Source organism: Lycorma delicatula, chromosome 3, assembly GCF_047948215.1.
Source record: "Lycorma delicatula isolate Av1 chromosome 3, ASM4794821v1, whole genome shotgun sequence".
Taxonomy (NCBI): domain Eukaryota; kingdom Metazoa; phylum Arthropoda; class Insecta; order Hemiptera; family Fulgoridae; genus Lycorma; species Lycorma delicatula.
The window spans coordinates 141583554-141609262 of NC_134457.1; the positions used below are offsets into that span (position 1 = coordinate 141583554).

General features: G+C 27.4%; 1 protein-coding gene across 1 annotated transcript in view; it reads left to right on the plus strand.

The window, feature by feature from the left end:
* The first annotated feature begins 3502 nt into the window (after positions 1–3502).
* Positions 3503–25709, plus strand: part of LOC142322063 (uncharacterized) — a 516135-nt gene continuing 493928 nt past the window's right edge. The window contains exon 1 of the mRNA XM_075360702.1: positions 3503–3655. The gene's annotated coding sequence lies outside the window, so the exon portion shown is untranslated. The remainder of the gene's footprint in view (positions 3656–25709) is intronic.

The following is a 25709-nucleotide window of genomic DNA, read 5'->3' on the forward strand; positions in this document are numbered from 1 at the left end:
ACTAAAAATGTTTGTCGTTTTAATTATTGAATGACCTTTGGTATATGGTCATATTTCATTGCATTATATCATAAAAAGTCAGTCAAATTATTATACAAAAAATAAAATAATCTATTAGTGAATTTGTTAATTAAGATTTATTTTTCTCCAGAAACCATGTATCGTGTGTGTATTAGGAGGAATTCAGAAATTTTGCTGTACATTATGTGCAAGTTGAGATTTTGTACAGCCAAACAAAAAAGCACAGTTCCTGGACAGATCATAGGCTTTCCTAGGGCAATTATGCAGTAGACCAAACCTTGCAACCTTGGCAGGGATTCAGTTTTGTGTAGCTAAATTCCACAAAATCCTGAAGAAGAAGAAGAGTATGTATATATATATGTCAAGGGACTGTAAAAGGAAAAAAGCACTTGTTAAGAAGTGCTTCAAGGGCCCTCTATGTACCCATGAGAGGGTACATAACGGTAATATAAACATATTACTGTCATATCTTATTTAATCGAATCCTCTAACCAAGAAATTGTTTATTAATAAAATTATTCTGATTCAGTTAGTTAATTACATAAATAAATTAGTAACAGTAGTAGTGTTTATATTCAAAATGTTTAAACCATTTATGTAATAAAATTCCTTTGTAAATTTCTGTTCATTTTAAATTTATTTAAATTCATTTATATTTAACATTCATTTCATTTTAAATTTATGAAATATTCAAAATAATTTGCTTTTTTGTTAGTGTTTTGTTTGTAAAAAAAAAATAAATAGATAAAAACAAATTACAAAAAAGAATTGAGAATCCAGTTGTATGTCTGATATTTTATTATTTCATCTTGTAGGTTGGTAATTGGAATCATGACAAAATGTTTGATGGGCAGTTTAGAAGGGAGCTTTTACTCTTGGAAAAGTATATTGGGCTGGACCAGTATTATTAAAACTAATTTCACATGCTACTGTCTGAAGCACGTGAAATTAAAAAGAAGAATAACAGAAATTAAGAGAATTTGATTGTTTGAACACGTCAAGTGAGTGATGGATGAAGATCTAAGAAATGTCCATTGAGCAGAAACACTAGATCAGGGGGTTTCTCAATGTGTAGGCTAACATAAGTCAACAAGGAATTTCCTGGGATTGATGATTGTGTTATCAGTAGAAATGCAAAACTATTAAACCTAAACCTACATTATGTGGATGAATCCAAAGTGTATGTATGCCATATTTGTTCTTTACAGAAATTTGGGAATTCTTAGATTGCAGTTTTACGTCTATGTAGGTTTACTTTTAATTAGTTTTACAATGAGTATATTTTATCCCAAAGTCAAATAAAATCCTTATATGTGTTCTAAAGGACAAACAAGACCACTTTTCTGTATTAGGAATTGTTTCTTTGTATAAAACTATCGGTTCCCATTGTATTAATAAGATTATTTTACTAATAAACTTATTAATATAACGTAAAAAAAAAATCAGTATAATAACAAAAATGACTTGTTCAAAAAGATGTCTGGGATTATTAATATTTCATTAAATATGTATAAGTAACATGTGGTGTATTGTGTTTAATTTTAATAATGTATAAAAAAACAAGTGTGAATTAACTAAAATAAATACTACAGCGAATTAACTAAAATAAATACTACAGCCCTAAATAAATATTAATATAATAATTAAAGAAAATTTATGACTAGAAAATACTCATATTTTATGATTATTTATTAAGGTTTTAATTGTAATTTTTTACAAAAAATAAAAGATTTGAGTTTATAGTTGAGAAAGGAAATTTTATCTTAACTTAAATACATGGAATATTATTCATCACTTTAGTAACCAAAAATATACAGCACTAAATTGGCTGTATTCTTTAGAACAAATTTAAATATTAAAAAAAAAATGCTTATTTGTATTCTGGATGACATAACCTAATGTTTTTCTGTAATCTGACATGATACACAAATGTTTAAAAAAAAGGTATTGTCATTCTCATGAATAACAAACAAACCATGTACAACATAGTAGGAAAAGTAAAGAGTGAATGGTTTTATTTTTTTATTGAGACTTGTATGTTGTACTCTGTTACATATCAGCATGACAAGCCCCATGAACCCTGCAACCAAAGCGCATCCTGTTTACAACAAATGGCTGAAAAATATTTATTTTAAAGAAAGCAATTTTGAGCAGTTCCACTTGTCCCTCAGGTGCTTTATTTGTGTTAATAATCATTTTAAAGATAATTTTCTGTACGAAGTAATGTATTATAATACATTGTTTCCACCCAGTGTGAGAAAAATTAATATTAGGGAGTTTAATGTAGAAATATTTCCAAAATATTAGGAAATTTTATTTTAAATTCCAATCTAATTCTCAAAATTTTCTGCAGTAGGTGATAAAGCTTAATAGAATAATAACAATCTTTATTTAATTTCAAACTTCTCATATCATTAAGACTACTTTTAAATTATAATATAGAAGAACTATACAAAAGTATTTCTTTTTAAATCTGGACTGTCTTTAATGATCAGAATGAGGAATTATTTTTCTTTAAACAAATGTGATAACACTTTTTTAAAAGTAAACTCTTTCAGAGAATTACTAAGCGAGAATCACTGAAATAAATAATTTAATTGGGTGTGAGTAATTTTTGTTATTAATGTTTTAATAAACCTTATTTACACAGAATACAATTTAAATAATTTTTGAGGGTTAATTCTTTTATGTGACATTTTTCCTTGTAAAAGTAAACATTTTGATGTTAAAACATTTGGATTAAAATACCATTCATTGTTTAAATATGATAGCATAATAGTTTTTATAATATATAACAGTACTAGTTTTATATATATAAACAAATAGTTGGTGTTTGTTTACTGAATTAAGTATTTTTACAAATCTAAATAACCTGAAATGGATATATTCCTGGTTTAGAAATTAGTTTGTAAAATTTGAACAGATAAACTAGGGAATAAGTGTGTTAAATTTTTAATGAAATAATTATTTAAATTATTGCAGAATAAGTATTGTTAATTTATTTACTGTATTTTTTGTTACTTTAAAAAAAAAAAATTATTTACTGTGATTTTTTCTATAAGTATTTGTTAAATCGTTTAATTTTATTTATTTGAAAAAAAAGAATCTTTAGTTTCATGAAAAATTATCTATAAAGTAAGAGATTAAATTCAGTGTTTACTTATTATTGTTTAAGAAACACACTGTTCCCTTGTAGTACATTTCGTTAGTTGTAACATATTTGTGTGTTATTGTAGTTTATTTATATAAAACTAATGAGAAGGGATATTTATTTCGTTACGTTGGTAAAAGCGTTACATTGAAATTGATAAACGGAGGGGGTTGGAGCATGCGTCTTGGCCTTGAAAACATCCCTATGTCAAACGGAATCAGCTGTTGTCATCGCACTGTTTACACTTTCGCCTCCATTCGTCGACCGTGATGGTGTGGCAGGTCGCGTGTGTTGTCTAGTCCGGCAAGTTACGTTTCTCCGTTCAGTTGTGTTTTGTGTGCTGTTGTAGTAATATTACTTGAGAAGTCGTAATATCGGAACCAGTATTACGAGAATAATAATTGTTGTGCCTTGATAGCGACGAGAGTTTACGACAACGCCTTAACATTCATTCGTGTCGGTTCTACCTACTCGTTAAAGAGCGTAAGTGAAATTGATGTATCTAATTTATATGTTAATGTTATCTAATACCATTATAATAACCTTGCTCACGTCGTATTTTAGTTGTTTAACATCCAGCTACATTGATAACGTTGTGTTGAATTAATTGTTATAAAGGAGAATTATACTTGCCGGTCGTGCGTTTTACATAGATGCTTTACTATACTCTATCCTGCTAATAGATGTGTACAAACAATTACATATAGTTTTGTACTGACTGTCTAATTTTTGTTTTCTTTATTATCTTGCTATAATATTAATTAGTTACGTATATCAATAAAAAAAGCTATATGTGCAACATAAACGAACACTAACCTTGTTTTATTCGGCTTTTATGTATGTACCAAAGAAATAATTTAATTGTTGGTAAATCTTTACCGGGCATTAAACCGGGGGTTTATTTAAAACGGGATATACTGTGTTAGTTAACCCAGTATTACGAAGACAATTTAAAAAATCTTAAGTTTGTGGAAATTACTCTGTTGATTAAATAGAATGTCTAACATTTAAAAAAAAATATTTCTTTATTTGGTTAAATAAAATCATTTTTTGTTTGTTAAACAATTACTCTTATCGTTAATGAATCATTTAAACGATTTTTTGTGTTTGAGTTTGAAGTCAAAATTTGCGTCACATGTCATTATTTAAATTTTGTATCTTTTAGTGTCTAGAACATTTTTGTAATATTCCACAGTTGTACTACTTTTACTTTTCTTTTCTTTAATGCCCGGTCGTTACCGTCACAAATAACTTTAAAAAAGATCATTCTTCCTAGAATCATTTCGAAAAAATACTTTCAATAACGCTCTTCCTAAATCTACTTAGGCCTTTTATGTCCTTTTACTTAGGTCTTTTATGTCTTGTTAATGCAGGATGTATTTTTTTTTTTTATTAATCAATAATTATTTAGGACTAAACTGTTTTATACATAGTATTTTTTTTCTTGAATGTCATGAAATTCGTATCACTATTATTTACAAGATGTTGAATAATGTTGCTAATGGTAATGAATTAAAATTTATTTATATCTGGAATCCTGAATGTTGTAAAGCAGTAATGTTTTAGAACGATGTAAAATCATTAAAATGTTTTAAATTTTACTTAATTTTGGCCTAAATGTTTTTATAATTGCTATAAACTGATTTTTCTTCTCTTCTGAAAAAATTCCAAGTCGAAAGAGTTTAAAGAAAAATTGTAATATCATCACCTACATTGTTTTACGGCACAATCCGGCTTCCACGTACATTGTTAATTTAACTTTGATTTGTGACTGAAGTTTTTATTTAGGTTTTTAAATTTGTAGAAATGAAAGATAGTAAAATTCTAGTTGCAATATAATCGAACTTTACATGTAAACTAGTAAGTATTAATAACATTTATAACAAACATAGCTAGTTTTTAATCAAAGAATTAATTTTCAATCGGAATTTTCCTTCTTTTAACAAATAATATTTATATTAATGAAAATAGTAATACTTCCATTATGTAATAAAAAATGAATCGTCTCCTAAGATCATGTTTAGGACTTAAAAATATGTTATTAAATTATATGCAGTACATTTTAGTTATCAGTGTGCAAGAATTTCGTTATTCTTATTTATAATAATAATAATATCGATGTCGGGGCTAAGAGGATTAATTTTATTTGAGATAAGGTTTAAGGCTAAAAGGACTAAAACTCTATAACCTATTTTCCTACTTACTTGTCCTCTTGGAAGCAGAAGACTCTTAAAGTACGTTCAGATACTGTAATAAATATTTTATTTTTTAATTAACTGAGAGAGTCCTTTTGAGTAAGGAGTCAGAAATTCTTCAATTTTTCTTTTTTTTGTACTTGTTCCTGAAGGTAGAATACATTTTAAAATATAACTTCGAATATTGTAAAAATTTAGTTTTTCACCGTTAAACTATGAAGTTCTAGGAATTCACACCATTAAATATCTAGTGATTACTTTCTGGTCGTGGAAAAAAAATTACAAATTTTTGCGGATTTATAACCGACAGTTTTCGTGTAGTTACACTTTATTGTTTTTTAACATATAACAAAGAGAAAATGGTAGGATAGTATAATTAGTTTACAACTTACGATATAGTGAAAGATTAAATTTAAAAACGTGAAAAAAATTTTAATTCGGTTCTGTGATCATGATATAAAATGTCTTGCCTGTTTATATTGTAATTTAGATAACGTAAATTAAAAAAGGTTGTATTAAACACGCGCGCGCGGATATATGTATAAAACCTGCCAGGTTAGTTTAGTGGTTAAACTCTTCATCGCAAAATCAGCTGATTTTCGAAGTCGAGAGTATAAGGTTCGAGTCCGTGTAAAGAAAGTTACTTTTATATGGATTTGATTGCTAGACTGTAGATACCGTGTTCTTTGGTGGTTGGGTTTCAATTAATCTCACGTCTCAGGAGTGTGGACCTGAGTCTGTTCCAGACTATATGTTTACCGGTACATTTGCAGCTACGCAGCCCTGGCAAACTGTAGCAGTAATTGCACACACACACACACACACACATATATATATATATACACGCGCGCGCGCACGCACACACACGGCAGTAACTGGAAGACTGGTTGGAGAAATATATGTAATCGCATTTTAATGAAATTGTATTGTACTATAACAGTACAACTGTTTTGCTTTTACTAGAAAGTAACACTAATGTTATTAAAGTAATTATTGTTTTGAGTTTCGATACGGTTATACCCTTGTGCTAGGGGAGAAATGCCTGATCGGATGATGAATTAATGATTAACATGATTACAGTTTGAAAAATGATTTGCGTAGCTAGGCTACGTATCATAACCCTTTATGGCTTCCCCTCTTAAAATATTAATCTGCATTGTATACAAAATTATTTCTGTTCAATAGTCATTCAATTTATAGATTTAATATTGTGTATAGAGCAGTTACAATCAGTCGGTCGCTGAGCCAGTGATCAGTTCGCTGAGTTATCATTTGGTAAATCTTAGCCCTGGTCCGGCTTATTTGTCATCTATTGTAAAAATAGCTTTTTTTTCTTTGAAATCGGCCTATAGGCATTGAAAACGAAAATGAACTAAGTTAAACGTGATGGATTATTTAAGTTATTAAACTGAAAATGTATACGATAGTTTATTTGTTTGCTTAAGATCTTACTATTATAATATTTAATCTTAAACGTACTGTTTTTATAAACTGGTTTTTCCTGTTGAATAATCAAGGATAAATAATTAGAAAATTAAATTAGAAATAAAGATGAGATTTAATATTTATCTATTATGAAAACTTAAGAACAATAACAAACAAAATCCAGCAAAAAAAAAAAAAAAATCTTAGTGATTGTTCAATTTAGACTTTGTGACTGCAACACAAAAAGTTTTCTTTAATTACTATTTTTATTTTTTTTAAGTCCTGTTATCGGTTTTATTATGATTACTTTTAAACTGTATCATCTAATAAGGTCAATAACGACTACATTGGCGTTGCCTCATTATAAATGTTCCTGTTACTAACCGGGAATTGAATCCGGGACCATCAGTTCAGCAGACAAACACGCTTCCCACCGCTTTTATGAAGTCAGTTTTTTGTATTTGTTTAAGAAAGCTTATAATTTGGTTGCTGAGTAAACGGTCGATTTATTAAATTTTAATATCAACGAAATATTCTAAAATATTTATTTTATTTAATTGGATATTACATGTTCAAAGATACGTATTCATAAGCATAACGTGCTGAATTCAGACACGTTTTATAGAAATAAAATGATGTATAAAAATAGTAAAATATGTGTGTGTATGCGTGAAATAAAAGAAAATGAATCACAAAAATAATAATAATGATATTTAATAACAAAAAAAAAGAAATTATAATTTAAAATTTAAAATTCTTAATTTTTTCGAATTCGATTTATTATTTGAAATCGAATATTAATTTAAGTATTATTGTTGCAACAACTTCCATCAAGCATAGTTTGCTAAATTTCAACATTCTACTTTGTGACATAATTATTCTTATAATTTTTAATTTTAAATACCGAATTATCCTTCGATTTTGTTAGGGATACCATATATAAGAATTTTTTTCTTACATTTAACGCGTACTTTAATAATTTATGTAAATTATTCTCACTACAGATGTTTTTGCTCGTTTGATGTTTCAACTTGTCAAAAAACCAATTAAAACGGCCTGTTTTAATAGCTGCTAATTTATCTCCCTTACAAAAATAATGAAATGCAATTTTTATATTTTTACGGCTATATTTCATAGAGCTTTATTATGAAATTGTGTCATCTTACAGTTAAGTGGTTATTTTTACGTATTTTATAATGTTTAACTAGTTTTTCCTAACCTTTTAATACCTGATTACTCCTTTTAACATTTCAATGTAATATTTATACTACTTTTCAGGAAAAGGCAATTTTGTAGAACGTGATTTACCATCAAACTTTTTGTACAAATAATCTCAATGTGGGCTTTGGGTTGAGAATTTAAAAATTCAATTTATCATCCAGTATGATTACTGTCGCGTAGTTCAAGTTTTCGAGGATTACCGTTTTAGGAGTTACTTTACCATCCGTACAAATTGCAGATCGTTTAGGAAGTGAAACCAAATAAGAAATAATGTGCCATCAATTCTGTGAACGAATGATTGTAAATATAAACGAAAATACACGTAAACTTGTTTTATATATATATATATATATATATATATATATATATATATATGGATTAAAATGTAATAGTATGAATTTAGGTGTAAAGTATGTGTGAAAAACTGTCAGAGCGAGAAAAACATTTTTTTTGTTTACATTTCTGCTTCTTAATTTTTCTTTCGCATTATTAAAATACTAACAGATATATTTATGAATGATTCTCTTGCCATTTAACTAACGACTGCTTGTTAGTCAGATTGTAATTGATGATATATGGCCTGTAAAAAATATGTATCTGTTGGCTAATGCAATAATAAGTTTTTTGATAACTTTTATTTCTATAAGGGAAAGGACTGGTCTTTTTTTAGTAGTGATTCTGGTGGGAGTGTGGAGAATAAGTTCATCCAGGTCATAGAAGAATAAGGCTGATTATATAATTTGAGTTTCTCTGTAACTGTAATGTTAAAAACATTTTGAGTTTTTAGGATTTTTAATCTTGTGAATATATATATATATATATATATATATATATATATATATATATATATATATATATTTGTTACCTTATTATCAAATAGCATATATTTCTCAATTTAAAAATTTTTGTATCATAAAGGTTTGAGATTGCTTTGGAACTTGCATATTTTTTTCTCATTCATAATTATTTTACTGTTTCAATTTAACAAATGTATGGAACTGTGTAAACATGATATTTGGATTAACATATCTTGTTAGAATTAGTAACTATTGTAATTAAGAGATTAGGTTCTGATTAGGAAGTTTGGGTAGTAGGAAGGGGTGTGGAAATTATGCAGAAAACTGTTTTTGTATTAAATATCAAATACTACCTCTCGTTAACGTACTTATATCAACATTTCGTAAAATTTCTTACATTAAGTCAACATTTTAGTAGAAATTTACTTAGTTTGTGGTTGTTTACGCTTACTACTAACTTTGTTTCAATTGGATTTCCTTCAAATGATACTAATTTGACCGAATAACGTACTAATAGTTCATTATTTATTGATTTTATTACCGAGAGAGCGTACAGTAATTAATACATTTTGTTAAAAAAAGTCAAGTTTCAGCTTGTTTTCGTAATAGGAGAGTTTAAATTTTGATTTGTTTTTCATTTTTTGAATATTCCTACCACTTCAGTTGTAATATTTAAAAAAAAATATTTTGCCGTTATAAGATATACAGTTAAGGTGGAAATGGACGATTCAGTTTGAAAAATTTCATCCTAATACGGAGTGCTTTTAAAATGGTGGGCTGGCTATACTTTTTCGGATTGAACTTGTAAAACTAAACAAAAAATATCCTTAGGAAAAATGAAAATCTCTCTTTCGATCTCCCCCTGTCCGCCATTTTGTTATTTTTATATAAAAGTTTATATTTCAAGTTCGGTTAGACGAATCACATTAATATTTGGAAAGCATCTTGATAATAATTTTTTTAAATTAGCAAACAATTAGGACTTCAATACTTTCGCAAATTACAAAATGGCGGCTATGTTTATTTTTCAATCCGTTATATCTCCATAAATATTAGTTTTATTAAAAATTTATGTTATTTCCTAAAATATTAAGACTTTATTTTGAGCAAAATGAAAATTTATTTTTTTAAATCGGTTAACAAATAGTCGAGTTTGGGAGAAAATTGATTTTGTAATTTTGTGTCAATTATTAGGTCTATTGTTGTCAGAAAATTATTAGTTAATTTGATACTAATTTACAATACTAGAATTATCAATAAATAGAAATAATTAGTATTTCATCGAATTGAACGTAAAGTGGTGGACATGAAAACAGACATGCAATTACAACATCAATTTTCTGCCGTAACTCGGCTATTTGTTAACCGATTTTCAAAAATAAAAAGTTATTTTGTTCAAAATAAAAGGCTTAATATTTTAGTAAATAGCATAAATTTTGATAAAACTAATATTTATGGAGATATAACGAATTTAAAAATAAACATGGCCGCGATTTTGTAATTTGCGAAGATAAAGTCCTAATTGTGTATATCAGGTAAAACTAGTCGTAAATCAGCTGATTTTGAAGTCAAGAGTTCCCAGGTTCAAATCCTAACAAAGATAATTGCTTTTATTCGGATTTGAATACATGGTCACAAATGGATTTGAATACATGAATACCTTTTGAATATGAAGGTGTTCTTTGGTGGTTGGGTTTCAATTAACCACACGTCTCAGGTATGGTCGACCTGAGTCTGTACTAGACTACACCTCACTCACATGTCACGAGCAAGGGACGAGTTTGCCCACAGGCCCCGAATTCAAAAAGCAGCATGGCATATTTGAATACTTCCGGCTATTCATAAAATAATAATAATTGGAATGTTGTTTATTATAAGTTATAAAACGGAAATTTGAAACTGGTAACGGTAGAATGGTTTAAAAGTAAGGGGTAAAGTGGATATTTGATTTTATTTTTAGTAGCTAAATGTGTGAATATACTCTAAAGATATATGTAACACTCTCAAATCCATATGTTGAGGATGTGTAAATATTTCAACACGAAACAGCTGTCATTTGTTAAAATAATCATACTCGTATTCGTTCTGTAGTATGCTTCTAATTATAAATTTGAATTTAAAACATGAGTATGTATGAATGATATCCTAATTTATTTATTTATTTATTTTTATATAAAAAAATATATATGTTTTTGTAAGAAATAAGTTGAACTACATAAAAATGTAGTAGACATATAATATGTCGATTCTTCAAATTCAACTATAACACTTGCCCTAACGAAAACCAAGAAACTGTTGTAACTAAAACTACATACATTTCCCTATATTTTTTTCATTAAAATTAGTTGTGGACTGGTTAAAAAAATTAAAAAATCAATATTTTTTTCCCAATTAATCTATTTCTAACTGGTTTAAAAATAAGGAGGGAGTTCACAATTCGACTAATAGGTATATTTTTTACCGACTTTTCGAAGAAAAGTACGGTATTACTTTCGGTTGCAAGCTGGGATTAGAGAACAAAATTGAATTTTATTTACGTTTACGTTTTGATGTATGAGGAGTATGAAAATACCATTCACTTAAAATACAATTTCCTTATATATGTAGATCTATGTATAAAATTTGTGGCTTGGAAATCTCCAAAACTACTGATTCAATTTCATTGAAAATTAGATATGCTGTAGTGGTGTATTTGAAATTGTGCATGTGAAAATTGGTCGGGTCGTTGTTCAGTTACACTCAGTTTAAGGTCGACAACGGACCTCAAATTGAGGTTACCGTGATTTTTATTGGTGTACTCTTCATACGAGCTTATCACTGTCACAATGGTGAGCGAGCTTAAACTTGATGCATTTAGGGTCTACTCGTTAATCAAATGTATGCAGTGCGTAATACTCTGAAAATCAGAAAAAAGTCGATTTTCTTGCGCAGAACTGCGCAAGAATTTTTTCTTTTCATAATGTTCAAGCTTTCACTAGGTATTTAAATTTCAACTATTTTTTTTTATTTGCATAACAAGTTCTCAATGTTGTCCTGTGATAAGCTTTCACGTCACTTTAGTAAAAAGGTTTTTAACGAATAATATTCAGTTATGATTGACAACGTGAAAAGTTTGAATAAATATTTCATTTTCATTTATCCTATCATCGCTTAGTATGAAACTACTTATTAGTTGTTATTTAGTGTAGTCTTGAGAAAAAGTTGAAGAAAATTGTATAATAAAATTCTCGCACATTAGAGAGTCTTTAGCTCACGTTCGGTATCAGTTACTTAACGTCTTTTCTTTGCATTCCTTTTCTTACTTTTTTATTAATACACAGGTTTCTTGATTTTGTGTTTTTTAACAACGACTACTTTCATATGGATAGCATTTTTTTAGATTTACATGTATATATTTTTTTTTAATTACAAAATTTAAAATAAAATTGATTTCAAAAAATTAGTTATTAAACTACTAAATCAAAAAAATTATTAAATTAAAAGGTTATTAAACCTTTACGGCCTTTTTATTAATTAAATAAAATAAAAATTATTCTTTTTCTAAATTTTAATTTCGGGAATCATATAGCTGTTCAAACAGAACATGATTCAGTTAGCGACTCAAAATATTACTGTACGAAAGGTGGTGATATAAAATGCGAGTAATGTGCAAATTCCCTGTTTAAGTTTTACTGCTTACTCAATGAATGGAGTTATCTTGATAAAATTACCGCTTAAAACCATCATTAAATCTAGACAATCGATGGTAATAGAATTTATTGAGATATGTTCCGCGATTCCTGAGTTTTACCGAACTCGATTCAAGCAGATCTGTAATATACAAATGACCAACCTGATTCTTGTATAAAATTTAGGGATCAATTTTTTTTTGCCGATTTATTGTTGAATAACTAGTATGAAATAAATCATAGAGTAGAAACTGTAGGATTATTTTTATGCAGTTTAATCCATTTTATTATTATTATTATTATTAACATAATTATATTAACTCGCTCTTGGACTATGTTTGTGAGATTCATTGTATGGAACTTTTCAGTCGAATTTTGAAGCACTTCCGCTTATCCATTCGCTCTGAAATTTTGCATACAGGTTTGCTCCTAATGACAACACGTTAGTAACATTTTCAAGTCGCTAAGATGCGTTAATTAGTGAAAAAATGCCCCTTAAACTTATGCAAACTCGTTTACATGCATATTTTCTTAGTGAAAGAATTAACTATTTGTGATCTCGTTTCAGTTGATTAAATTGAACGGAAGTATTTTTTCTGCGGCTGAGCCAAAAATTCAAATTTCATATAACAGTTGCATTTATTAATATTTATGTTGCAAAATTAATATTTATATCTGATGATTCATGATACGTATGAGGAAGTGGATAAAAATCATTACACCTCTTCGATCATGAGAGAGAAGTGCGTATTCCCCCCCTCGGTCGATTACAAACTAAGATAAAAATCACCTTAAAATTGCAAAAAAAACCATCAAAAAAGTTCAAAATAGTACAAAAAAAATCAAAAAAGTAATTTTATTGCCGGCAAAACTTAAACACGCGATCGCACACACGGTGAAAAAAAATTACCCGCTACTTTTGTTAAATTATGACTGAAGTTTGGAAATCCGGAATTTTCTTTGGTTTATTGATTGACATTACTGACTGGTTCGGTAGATGAATAAGTGTCAGCACATGAGAGATTTTATTATGTGAGACTAGAGAGAGACCTAATAATTGTGATGTTTGAAATGTATATGAGTATGTACAGTAATATTTTAAGATATATGAACTCTTAAAGCTGCCTATACTCTTGTCAGCGGTATTGGAAATTGGAGGCATGAAAACTTCGAATGATCGCTGTGCACTAGCGCAGCTGTAAAGTATAAACTTATGAAGACTAAAAACTAATGAAGAATAAAAAGTAGAAAAAAAAAAAATATATATATTTTTTTTTTTAAAAACCACTCATATTAAATGCACTAAAAAGTAGAAAATAAAAGTATGTAAAAATAATTTTTAGATTACCACTTTTAAATTAAACGCACTAAAAGTTAAAAAATAACTTTAGAACGGTATCTCAGAATGGATTTGACAAGTTTTGATGGTAATATGTAAGATTATGTGAAAGTCAGCTTCAAATTAAAAATTTTATGTTTTTGCCAATTTTTTCATACGCATGTTGAATGGCCTAAAGAGTGAGGAGTCATGTCAGAGTACAAATCTTTGCTCTCTACTCTTTAGGTTATTTATCACGCATATGAAAGAATTGGAAAAACCTTCAAATTTTTAATTTGAAGCTATGACTTTCACATAATCTTACATATCACAATCAAAGCTTGTTGTCAAATCCATTCTGAGATATCGTTCTAAAATTATTTTTTACCTTTTAGTGCGTTCAATTTAAAAGTGGCGTTTTAACATTTTTTTTTTACATATTTTTATTTTCTGTTTTTTAGTGCATTTAATATGAGTGGTTTTTAAAAAATATATATATATATATATATATATTTTAATTTTACTATTTGTTATCAGATGGGTTAACGATGTTATTTGAAAGAGTATATTAATTTACATAAGAAAAAGAATGTTTTCAGTCTTCAAATTCTGTAATTGGAAGTTAACTAAAAGGTTAAGTATGTTAGATTATAAATTAATTTAGTCGTAATAATAATCACCTGATTATTTTTCACTTTACATTTTTATTTTAATAAAGATAATCGAATTTATATGTTCTGATATACCTGAATATTCTAAAAAATACTTGGTACAAAATAGTTTAGTGTTCTGAGACTGATTTTCCTTGAAAAGGTATTAACTTAAATGTTTTTGAACACACCTACTACACTTCAAGGTCGATAATGCATTTACACTTTTGATAGGTATGGCCTGAAGGTTATGTATTTTGAAAATAACAAAATTCTTACTGCATGTACAAATAGAAAGAATGTTTTATTTATTTTTTCATTAAATCTAGCGATCTTAATATATAATTAAGTAGTGAGCACAACTAATTACATATACTTCACTGTAATATTTGTTTAAATATTTTACTAGTTTATTAACACAAAGAATTTTTATGATTTTTAAAGTTATATTTTGTAATCTAAATAAAATATTTTACTGGTATCTGGAACATATATTTATGCAATATCGACGTTACCACTGTTACCAAAGTACAAGCCGTTACCCTAATACAAATAATCACCCAAATGCAATATGGAGATAAAAAATTAAAGTTCAAAAAGTATTTAAAAATTTTTTTCGGAAATTTATTTTGATTACATTTATTTGCAACACTTGAAATATCCCAGAAAAATAAAAAGGATTTTCTGAAATTAATGTAAAAAATAGGTAGAAATAGTTTAATTAACTGCTGATCGTAGATTATTAAACTTAAATGGTGATCGGTTTACCTGTTTGGTTTACCTACTGCATACATGCCATACAATCCTAGAGATGGGCAAAGGTTTTCCATAAGGAAGTCGCGCCTTATGTGATTTTTTAGTATTTGAAGAAAAAGCAGTTTGTTGCTGAAGCTGATCTGTGCAATGTCATCGGATCAATAAATGTGTGTTCCCATTCTAGATGAGGATACACCGATCCACCGAGGGATTTTGGTTGGAATGAATAGTCACTGTCTGAGGTGACCTGATGTATTACTTCGGATGACATTATTTCACTCGTTTTGTGGTCCATCTTTGGATAGATTTTCCTTTTAACACCGTTCACCTATTTTCCTTAATGCTTATTTTTCTTCCTGCCGATTTTCTTTGAGTTTTTTCTAGATGTCGATTGAATCTTTATTAAAGATTTCAGGTCCTCTCTAAGTTAGTACATCCTTTGTTGAGAACAGTTATGCCTGTAGATCTGTCCAAAGATGATCCTGCTCCAAAACCGCAGAGAGTGGTGAAGCATTAATCGGATAAAGCCGGTTCTTTTAAATAATACAGTACAATACAATACTATTGTGATTTTCTAGGTATGTTTGAGCGATAATTTCGTTTTTCTATTGCCGTTAGGGAACAGGGTTCATCGTTCCAGAGTATTTTCCTCAGATAATTGTTATTAAATCTTAAGAAAAGACTACCTTTTAATCTTTACGTCTTACATATTTGAAAATTATATTACGAAAACCAAGGAAAAATAATAGTAATACAGTAAAAAATTATACCGAATGAAATAAAGTAAATGTTAGTCATTATGTTTCAAATTATTAGGTTATTAGTGTATTAAACAGACAAGTAAATCCTTTCACGATTTTCTGTTTATTGATATTAGAAAAACTATAGGGGTCAAGCTATATATTTTATGTGTTTAAATATACATATTTCGCTTGCTTCATAAAGAAATCTACGTTAATCTTCTCTTACTTTTATTTAAATTTATTTTTATGGTTTATAACATTTTGCTGCAGATAGATAGTTTGCTTGCTGGCGTATTTCTATACGAACACATATTTATTTAACATCAAGCGCATTTAGTTAACATATTTAAGTAAATAAATACGTGAAGGTTAATTCGCGTAATCTACTGCCAGCATCTTCTACTATTCTAGTAAAATGGTTCTCAAACTTATATAATCTCAATTCAATCTCTTTGAAGCATACGTAAGCAGTTTTGGGACATCATTTTTTCGCTTGTAATGTGAAACGTCATTGATTGTTATTAATATTTTTTACACCCCATTTCAATAGTCGCTAGTTAATGACAAAGAATTTTTTTTTGATCATCAAGATTAGAATTAATGGAGAACGCCAAATTATTTATCTGAATCGAATCCAAAACCAGCTTAAGGGTATGGTTCTTGTTTTTCTTTCTGTAAAACAGGAGAGATTTTAAGGAAAAATTTGGAAGAATGTATGTTATCCCACGATATCTTTTTGTAACTTTTAAATTGGAAGATAAATAAATATTTCTTTCCAGTAATCACGTGTAAAATTTAATAGTGTACTCTTATGTCTGCAAGATAAGTAATAAAAAATCACTGCCTTATTATGCCTTTTTCTAAAATGACAATATAGATTCAGGTTTATTTTAAAATTGTTTAAACAATTATAAAATAAACAATAATTTTACAGTTGTTTAAAAACGTATCATTTTATTTTAGAGAGTTTTGAACTATATATTTAAATTGTTAAAAATTATTAATTTTTTCCCTTGGTAGTCGCGTCCAATAATTTCAGGACTTTGGTGTTAATAATATACCTAATATTAACACATATATTCTGTTATATAAGGAATATTAAAATGAAGACTGTAACATCAAGAAGGAGAATAATCTTCTAGAGCCATTCAACTGAAGAAACTTAACAAAAATATCTAAACTTAATCTTATTTTATTAGGTTAGCTGTTTAAAAGTGCGATATTAAAATTGGTTTTTTACTTAACCTTTTAAGTATTTCTCGTGATAAATTCTGTTTTTATCATTTCGTTCTCTTTTTACAAATTACTCTAGCATTTTTTTAAATGCTTAAGTATAACAGACTGTGGCCAGTTGATTAACTTGCAATTTTATTTCATTATTTTTAAGTAACTTTTTTTTTACTGTTATTCAGTGTCCAACAATAAAAATAACTTTTCTAAGGTCATTTTCCCATAAAAAATTTTATTAAAAGATTATAAATTATTAATTGTAGGTTTCGAAGAATCTTATCAGAATCTCCTACATTTATGTATCTGTCTACTTAACCAGTGAAGGAAGATATATCTATCGTGGATGACAACTCGTGCCTATCGTATTTAACGTAATATAATATGATAGTAATCTAATAATATGGTACTTATCTCAGTGGTAGGAACATTTTTTATTGCAATGTTAAAAATCACGCAGACTGTTATAAATAGATCCCTTCGTTTCATCCAGATACTCATTTTAAATTCATTGCCGCAAGATAGGAAGAACAGGTATGGATTCGAAAGGGATCAATGAGATTTCCAATATGTATCTGCAACAGCAGAAGCGAAACAATACATTCATTTAACTTAGAACTTACGTTTAACTACAGTCCTGAAAAAGTTTTCCCGAAACGTCAGGTCAATATATTTGTAGTGAATATCATCCGCTTCAGTATTTTATCTATAATACATGCTAAATTTTCAATTTTTTTTTGTACTATTAAACATTGCTTACAGTTATAATAGATATATTATAACTGTAAGCAATGTTTCTTCCATGGATGTTAATGTCTTTGTATTAGATCATTAATTGTTCTACAAAACTAATAATTTTGCAATAACATGAATTTTTCAATTTTTGATATAAACATTTTTTAAATACATAAATCACTAATTGCGGTTTTAATAAAATTAATACGTACACGACAGCCATAACTTAAAAACTAAGCGTTTTAAAGGGATCTATGTTCATCTATATAAATAAAAATGTAAATGTTCGTTTGTTCAAATCTTAATCTCCGAAAGTTCTTCACCGCTTGCTTTGAAATTTTGACACAACGTTGCATTCGAATACGCGCGTGCTTTTATATATCTAAGATGTCACACTTGTAACAGATAAAAACATGCTTTTTCTGAAAAACAGCGCTATCTGTTGGACGTTAAAGCAACACACGCTCTACTAAATATTTTACGATTCCATTTCAGTGTTTCCTATATGTGTGTCCGCTATAGACTAAAAAACTACTGGACCAATTTACGCGCGGGGAAACAGGGAGAAAGGAAAAATTGGAAAAGGGATAAATCGAAAAAGGTAAAAGGAAAGAAGGGGAAAACGGAGAAAAAGAAGAAAAGGGGAAACGGGAAAAAGGAAATAGAAAGGGGAAAGTAGAAAAAAGAAAAGGGAAAGGGAAAGAGAAATGCGGAAATGAAATGGAAAGGAAATATGGTAAAATGAAAATGGGGAAAGGGGAAAGGAAAGGGTAAAAGGGAAAGGTTAAATTTTGTGAAGTTTCGTAATGTTCATTTTGTTAATGTTTTATCAAACTTTCAATTGTGTTTATTTAATCTATATATATATATATATATATATATATATATATATATATACTCAAATCTAGCAATAGCGAAGCATTGCCGGGTCTGCTAAAGAAAGAAGAAAAAAAAAATATATATTTTGTTCTTTCTTTAATGAGATTCTTTCGTTATTTTGGAAATAATAATAATAATAATATATATATATATATATATATATATATATATATATATATATATATATATATATATATATATATATATATATATATATATATATATATATATATATATATATATATATATATATATTGGCATTTCGTAGAAACTCTGATATTTCGTACTAAAAGTAAGTTAAACCTTTTTGAAAATCTTAAGATTGATTATAAAATTTATTGTTAAATTTAAAATAGTTTTGATCACATTAGTTTATATTGTGTTTGTATTATTTACATTTTTAGTTTTGAATGGTTCATTTTATGAATATATATGTCTTTTTATTATGTATGTATATTAAGAGTTAGAACATACTAACCACAAGGTTGATTGGTATTATTTTGACCGATTTCAAAAAGTTACAATTTAAAGGATTAAGAAAGTATTACTTTTTAATTTTTATTATATGGTTTAAAATCAGTGTTTGTAAATTTTATTTTATAATGCGTGGAAGTAAAATTTTTTATTTTTATTTTAAGTATAAACTTTTCAACCTCCCTTATTACTCATATCCATCAAAATTCTGTAATTTTTTTAACTTATGTTTATTTTAATCAACTTTAAACCTTTATATTGTGATTATTGACCCTAATGAGGTATTAACAATATGGAAATGGCATTCAGCTTTTGTTACAGGGTTTGAGATATATTTGAAAGTACGATGAAAAAATAATTTTTTGTTTAAATACTTAAAAATAATAATATTCTAGTTGTTTTTACTACATTTTATAATATTTAAGACATTTTAATTTTATACTTTTAGAAACTTTTTGTTTATACTTGATAATTAAATAAATAAGAAGGTATTAATTTATTAGTTTTGTTTGGCTTTAGACATTAGTTTTGTTTGGTATTTCTTTGAATAATTATGTTTGTAACGAACAGTTTAGTTTATTTGCTATCCAGTATTCTTATATTTTTGCTCAAATACGCAATCGGTGCTAGGTTTTGAGATTTTCAGCAAATATTAATCTTATGATAAATATAATTTCTTTAGAAAATTATACCGCATTGTTTTTTTCAAGTACTTATATTATGTATTATTATTGAGGTGAAGTAAATATTTCTAAAAAAAAAGGATGTAAAATGTTAGATATGAATTTATTTAATTATTTCAACTTTGTGTAAAAGTACCCAACTTACAAGTATATTTTAAAATTTACATAAACATCCTCTTTACTAAAAAAAAAAATCTAAAAACAAACAACTTAATCGTAGACTACACAGTGAGGTTAATGATGTGAAACATTCTTCAAACATACCTTTTTGATGATAGGTATTTAAACATATCGCCAAGTTGAAACGTTACGTATACGTGTACGAGTATATGTGTGCATTTTATTTATTTTTCCAAACTGATATTACGCAGCAGCAGAACATCCAAACATTCAACAAACAGTACAGCACAACTCGTCTAAATATAAATACTATACTTACCTGACACGTGGTGGCAAGTGGACGGCTAGTCGGCCTGCTGCTGGACCGATGTAAAGATGTTTAATATGAAAGAGTCCTTGGGTAGAATTTATGAGATTCTTCTCAGTACTGTTGTGAGATAACAGCTAGAAGGAGGTTTTAGTCTGCAGTCCCATTACTTGTGCGTGTCTATATTTTTATTTTTTATTTTTTTAAATAATCGTGCTTTAGTGATTTTTTCTTCTTTTTTTTTTGTAATGTGAATCTACATACTAGAATCAATTTAAACGTTTTTATCTACAGGTACAATTTTTTTATAACGTTTATTATAAAATATTGTCTTACTCCTATTTTTTATTATACTTTTAAAAGTGCCTTTAAGTTTGTCAAATTATTATTAGCTAATTTTAATATTGGTGCTGTACAGTATGTTTAAAATTATGATTATGTAGACATAATCATAGAAACACAATTTCAACCGCGAGGTTAAATAAAAGCAGACAAAATTTGCACAGACATGTATTATATTTTGCTTAGATTTATATAATATATTTATTTATGCATTTGAGTTATAAAAATTCATTCGTGTATTTTTTCGTTTCACTAAAACAAACTCCAAACAAAAATGCCGTTCTCAATTTGTTTCGTATAAATAAATTCAAACTCAAAAACCGTTTGATTTTTTTAATAAATAAATAAATCTAAACATTTAGAAAAAAATTCCGTAAATTTATTTCAGATTAAATATAAAAAAAAGAAATTCTAGTTTAATAATAAAGAATATATAAAAATGAAAAATACGATTATTTTTCAGTTAGAATCATCTTCATGTATAGTAAATTAATAATTTTGTTTTATGAATTAAATAAATTTCTGTAAAAGAAACAGATAAAATTAGGAAAATGGTAAAAAAAATAGTTTTGTTCATGTTTGTCTCCGTTTTTTCTTCTTTTTTTGTAGAAATAAAACTGAATTCAAATAAACTACGTTAAAAAAAACTAAAAAAGAAATTAAATCGCTTCGGCATTTAATTTGTAACTTGAAAGTAAGTGCAGTAGTAAAATAATGGGATGACATGGCCGGTCTAATTTGAGACTATTTTACAGTTGTTTTTCTACCTTTTTAACATTAAATAGTGTTACATTTTAGATCCTGTATTTACGACGCAATTAATCGTTATTTAAGTAATATACCACACAAGCCACTACTTTTCTTATTTGTATTAAAGAAGAAGCCAAAAGAAAAAAAGAATAGTTATCTGAGATTTTTCTTTGATTATATCTGCAATAAGCAGTTAAATGAATCTACTGTTCAGAAAGTAAAAAAATTCAGATAAATATTTACTATTCTGTAATTATATGGCTTTGTTTTAATAGAGGACTTAAAACGTAAATTAAACCCTTTAAACGTAAATTAAATTAAGTGATTGTTTTCTGAAGAGAATAAGGAAGCACAGTATTTACTTGGTTAGAATTTCTAATTATTGTAAAAATTACATAACATTCTTACTCTTGCAGATATGTATTCATGAAATATTCTACATTTGCAATGAAGCATATCAAAACACACACACACACACACACACACACAGAGAGAGAGCGCGGGCTACGCAGCTTGGTTACGTATGCATTTATATTTCTACTGTTGCGGCAAAATGAGATTTTAGAAAGATTTTGGTATAATTTAAGAGACTGTTCTATTGGTTTTCGTCAATGGATCTGTGAAATAAAATATTTATTAAACGAAATAAAAAAAGTAAGAGAAATTTCAACCTATCTACACCATAGACTGTTTTTCTGAATACAACCTACATTAAACTACGTTTGCCTGTTAGCTACAGAAATATTCGTCTTGCGTGGAATTATTTTAATTAAAAAGATAAGGTTACTGACAATAGGCTGTAGCCTTATGGATTGGTAAAACATTATTATGGATTGGTAAAACAAACCGACTCGATTCACCTTATGTGTTGATTTAATAGTGTACATTACAGAGAGCCTCCTTGACCTCTTGAATCTTATTATCCTCTCATTGCCATTATTAAAAAATAGTGACAGATTGAATATATGTACATTCACTACTTGTTTATTAATGTATAAATGTATATATTATATAATGTATACATTTTTTGTATAATTTATCAATATATATATATATTATAGCTGAAATATTTAATGATTGGTAAGTCGTACGTATATCAGAACATAAACTAAACCATTTATATATTTTATTTAAAATGATTTAAATAATTCATCTAATTTTCATTGTCACCCCACATTTATTTCATTCACTTACTTTTGAATTTTTTCCTTTAATATTTAAAATAATTCTAATCTATTATTTTCATTATCCCTTTATTTGCTTGTTTTAAAAGAATCTATTATGCTATTTGGATTTATATACCAGTAATAATTTTAAAAAGTGTTTCAGTTTTATTGGCTGTTTAATTTTTTTTTACACTAGCTAATTGAGGTTTGCTTTTGTTTATGTAATGTAACGCTGACCGATTTAAAAAAAAAAATATTTGCTTATCCTTTTCAAAAACTATAAAAATACGTTTGTCCATTCTTTCAAAGTGTATGCCTTGGTTTCCCCAGAAAATCACGGGAATAAGAGCGTAGGGAAGGAAATTCCCGGGCATAAAAATAAAACCCATCGGGTTGGTCTAGTGGTTAACGCGTCTTCTCAAATCAGCTGATTTGGAAAGTCGAGAGTTACAGCGTTCAAGTCCTAGTAAAGCCAGTTATTTTTACACGGATTTGAATACTAGATCGTGGATACCGGTGTTCTTTGGTGGTTGGGTTTCAATTAACCACACATCTCAGGAATGGTCGAACTGAGAATGTACAAGACTACACTTCATTTACACTCATACATATCATCCTCATTCATCCTCTGAAGAATTATCCAAACGGTAGTTACCGGAGGGCTAAACAGTAAAAAAGAAAGAAAGAAGGGCATAAAAATAAAAGAATAGAAAGAGATAATGTTGACAATTATGTTTCTATAATGATTCTATTTGTCCTTGTGAATTTACAGTACCTATTTAACATTTACAAAAACCAGTTACATATTAAATAAAATTAAGCTAAATTGAGGTCCTTAGTATACGGGTTCGTAATCTTAGTACTAGGCTACCTGATGTCTTACATTATTTCTTGCTTTTCAAAACCAAATTACATTAGTTTTATTAGATATTAGTAATTTTTAACGACTTTACTTATTATTACTTTTTATAATTAATAAATTATGTTTATATATATATATAAATAAAGATAGAAAGAAAATGTGTGTCTGTGCAGCGAATGAAAACTAGACATAAGAACAAAAAAATTCAAAAGATAGTCTTTTTAATACATGCAGAGCGTTTCATCCAGAGGATCCCGGGCCACGCTTAGCATATTTTTATACGATACAATATAAAATACATATTAAAATATAAGAAAAAAGAAAAATATAAATACTTATTAAAATACATAATCGATTCCGTATTCCCAAAAATAAATTTGAGCTTATTTTTGCGAATTAATCGTTTTTAAAAGAAAGAATCCTTAAGAATCTGCTGTATCAGTTTCAGTATTTCTGTATCAGTATTTTAATACGAAATGTGACCAAATTGTTGTGAGTGTAACCTGATGATGAGACGTAACATACTAGTACTGATATTTTATTATAGAACGTAGATATGAAGTTATTAAGATTATATTACTGAATTGTTTTTAATAAAGCTAATGCAGTATTTAAAATGGACTGTAATCCGCAGTGTAGTGTAAATATCGTACACCACTGGATTTGAGAATTTGTATTTTAACTAAAAATTACATTTTTGAACGATCTGCTCTTTACAGATATAACCGTTTTTAATTTGTACTACCTTTGTTGTTTAATATTTTCAAACTTGTTACAGAATAAATTGAACACTGATGTTTGTGTTAATCGTATGTAGTTCAAATAAGTAGTTATTTTGTAATCCAGTTTTTATATTACAAAAATATCCTTTCTGTCCTAAAAAATATACTATCTTGAGGTTAATGTTTAAAAAAAATTAGCGAGAAAAATAAATTTTACTAGTAAAAGCCCCATAGAAATATTTATTTTATTAAATATTTAAAGATCATAGTTTTTTTAAATATAAATCATATTAAAGTTGGATTGTGTCCTAAATATAGATAAACAAAAGAAATGTGGCACTTAAAAAAAATTCTCTCAAAATTTGTCAAAAGAGAAAAATATTTGGTGAACTCGAAATTAAAATCCAGAAAAATCAGGATCAAAATAGTAAAGTAATTATCAGCCATTTTCTTGGAAGAAAATGCCTGATAACAACTCTAATTAAAAATTAATCCTCCTTGAACTTCTTTCAAAGTCTGCTTTTTTAAGTAAATTAACGGTTTTTTTTTTATGAAAGAGCGGGTGTCAACAGCTGTGGTCATTAGTAGCCCGGTGGAAATTGATAGCGTATGAAAAGATGCCATGCCTGACCGGGCTGAACCCGAGACCTCCGCACGAAATACCGAGACATATTAATCAACATTTGTAGAATTTATATTAATGAAAAACGTTAGTTCCAAAGTTTTCCGCTGATCCATCGTTTTTATTTGTTTTGGTCTTTGGTGTAATAAAAAAGTACGTATGTTTTTTTACTTAAAATTTTATGAAATCGGTATAATTTTATTTAAATTATAATGAAAATAGAAGAAGGCAGACTTAATAGGTCACATCTTAAGGCATCCTGAAATAGTCGCTTTGATATTGGAGGGTCAGGTTGAAGCGAACACTGTGCAGGCAGGCAACGTTTGTAGTCAATTCCATATATAATTAATTAGAGGAAGAAATTTAAAGGAAAATTTCTAAGAGTACGTTTTTTTATTTTTCGTAATTAGTTTAAATTTAAAAAAGTAAAAAAGTTTAAAGAGAAAAAATATCTTATATTTGCAAATTAGATTTATCTGGCTTACTTATGTGTGTACGATATTTGTTTATAAATCAATCTGAATCTTTTTTGGGTAAAAATTATATTTTTTAAATATCTCATAATAATAAATTATTCATGACCTTCACTGAAAATTGTCGATTGAATAAGAAATTGATGCTTATTTCTAGGTTAAGAATGCAAATCAGAGCAACTGTAATAATTAGCAATTCAGATTTGACGTTGGTGTATAAGTTAAGTTGTATATCATTATAAATTATATCATAAGAAAAATGTTGTTATAAATACAAGACTATAATTAGTATAATTGAATGAATTAAAATTTGTATTTCCTTTTTTAAATCTTCGTTGTAGTTTCTTTATCAGTTTTATCTTTTTCATGTTGTTTTTTTAATATTGCTGTATTTTTTCTCTC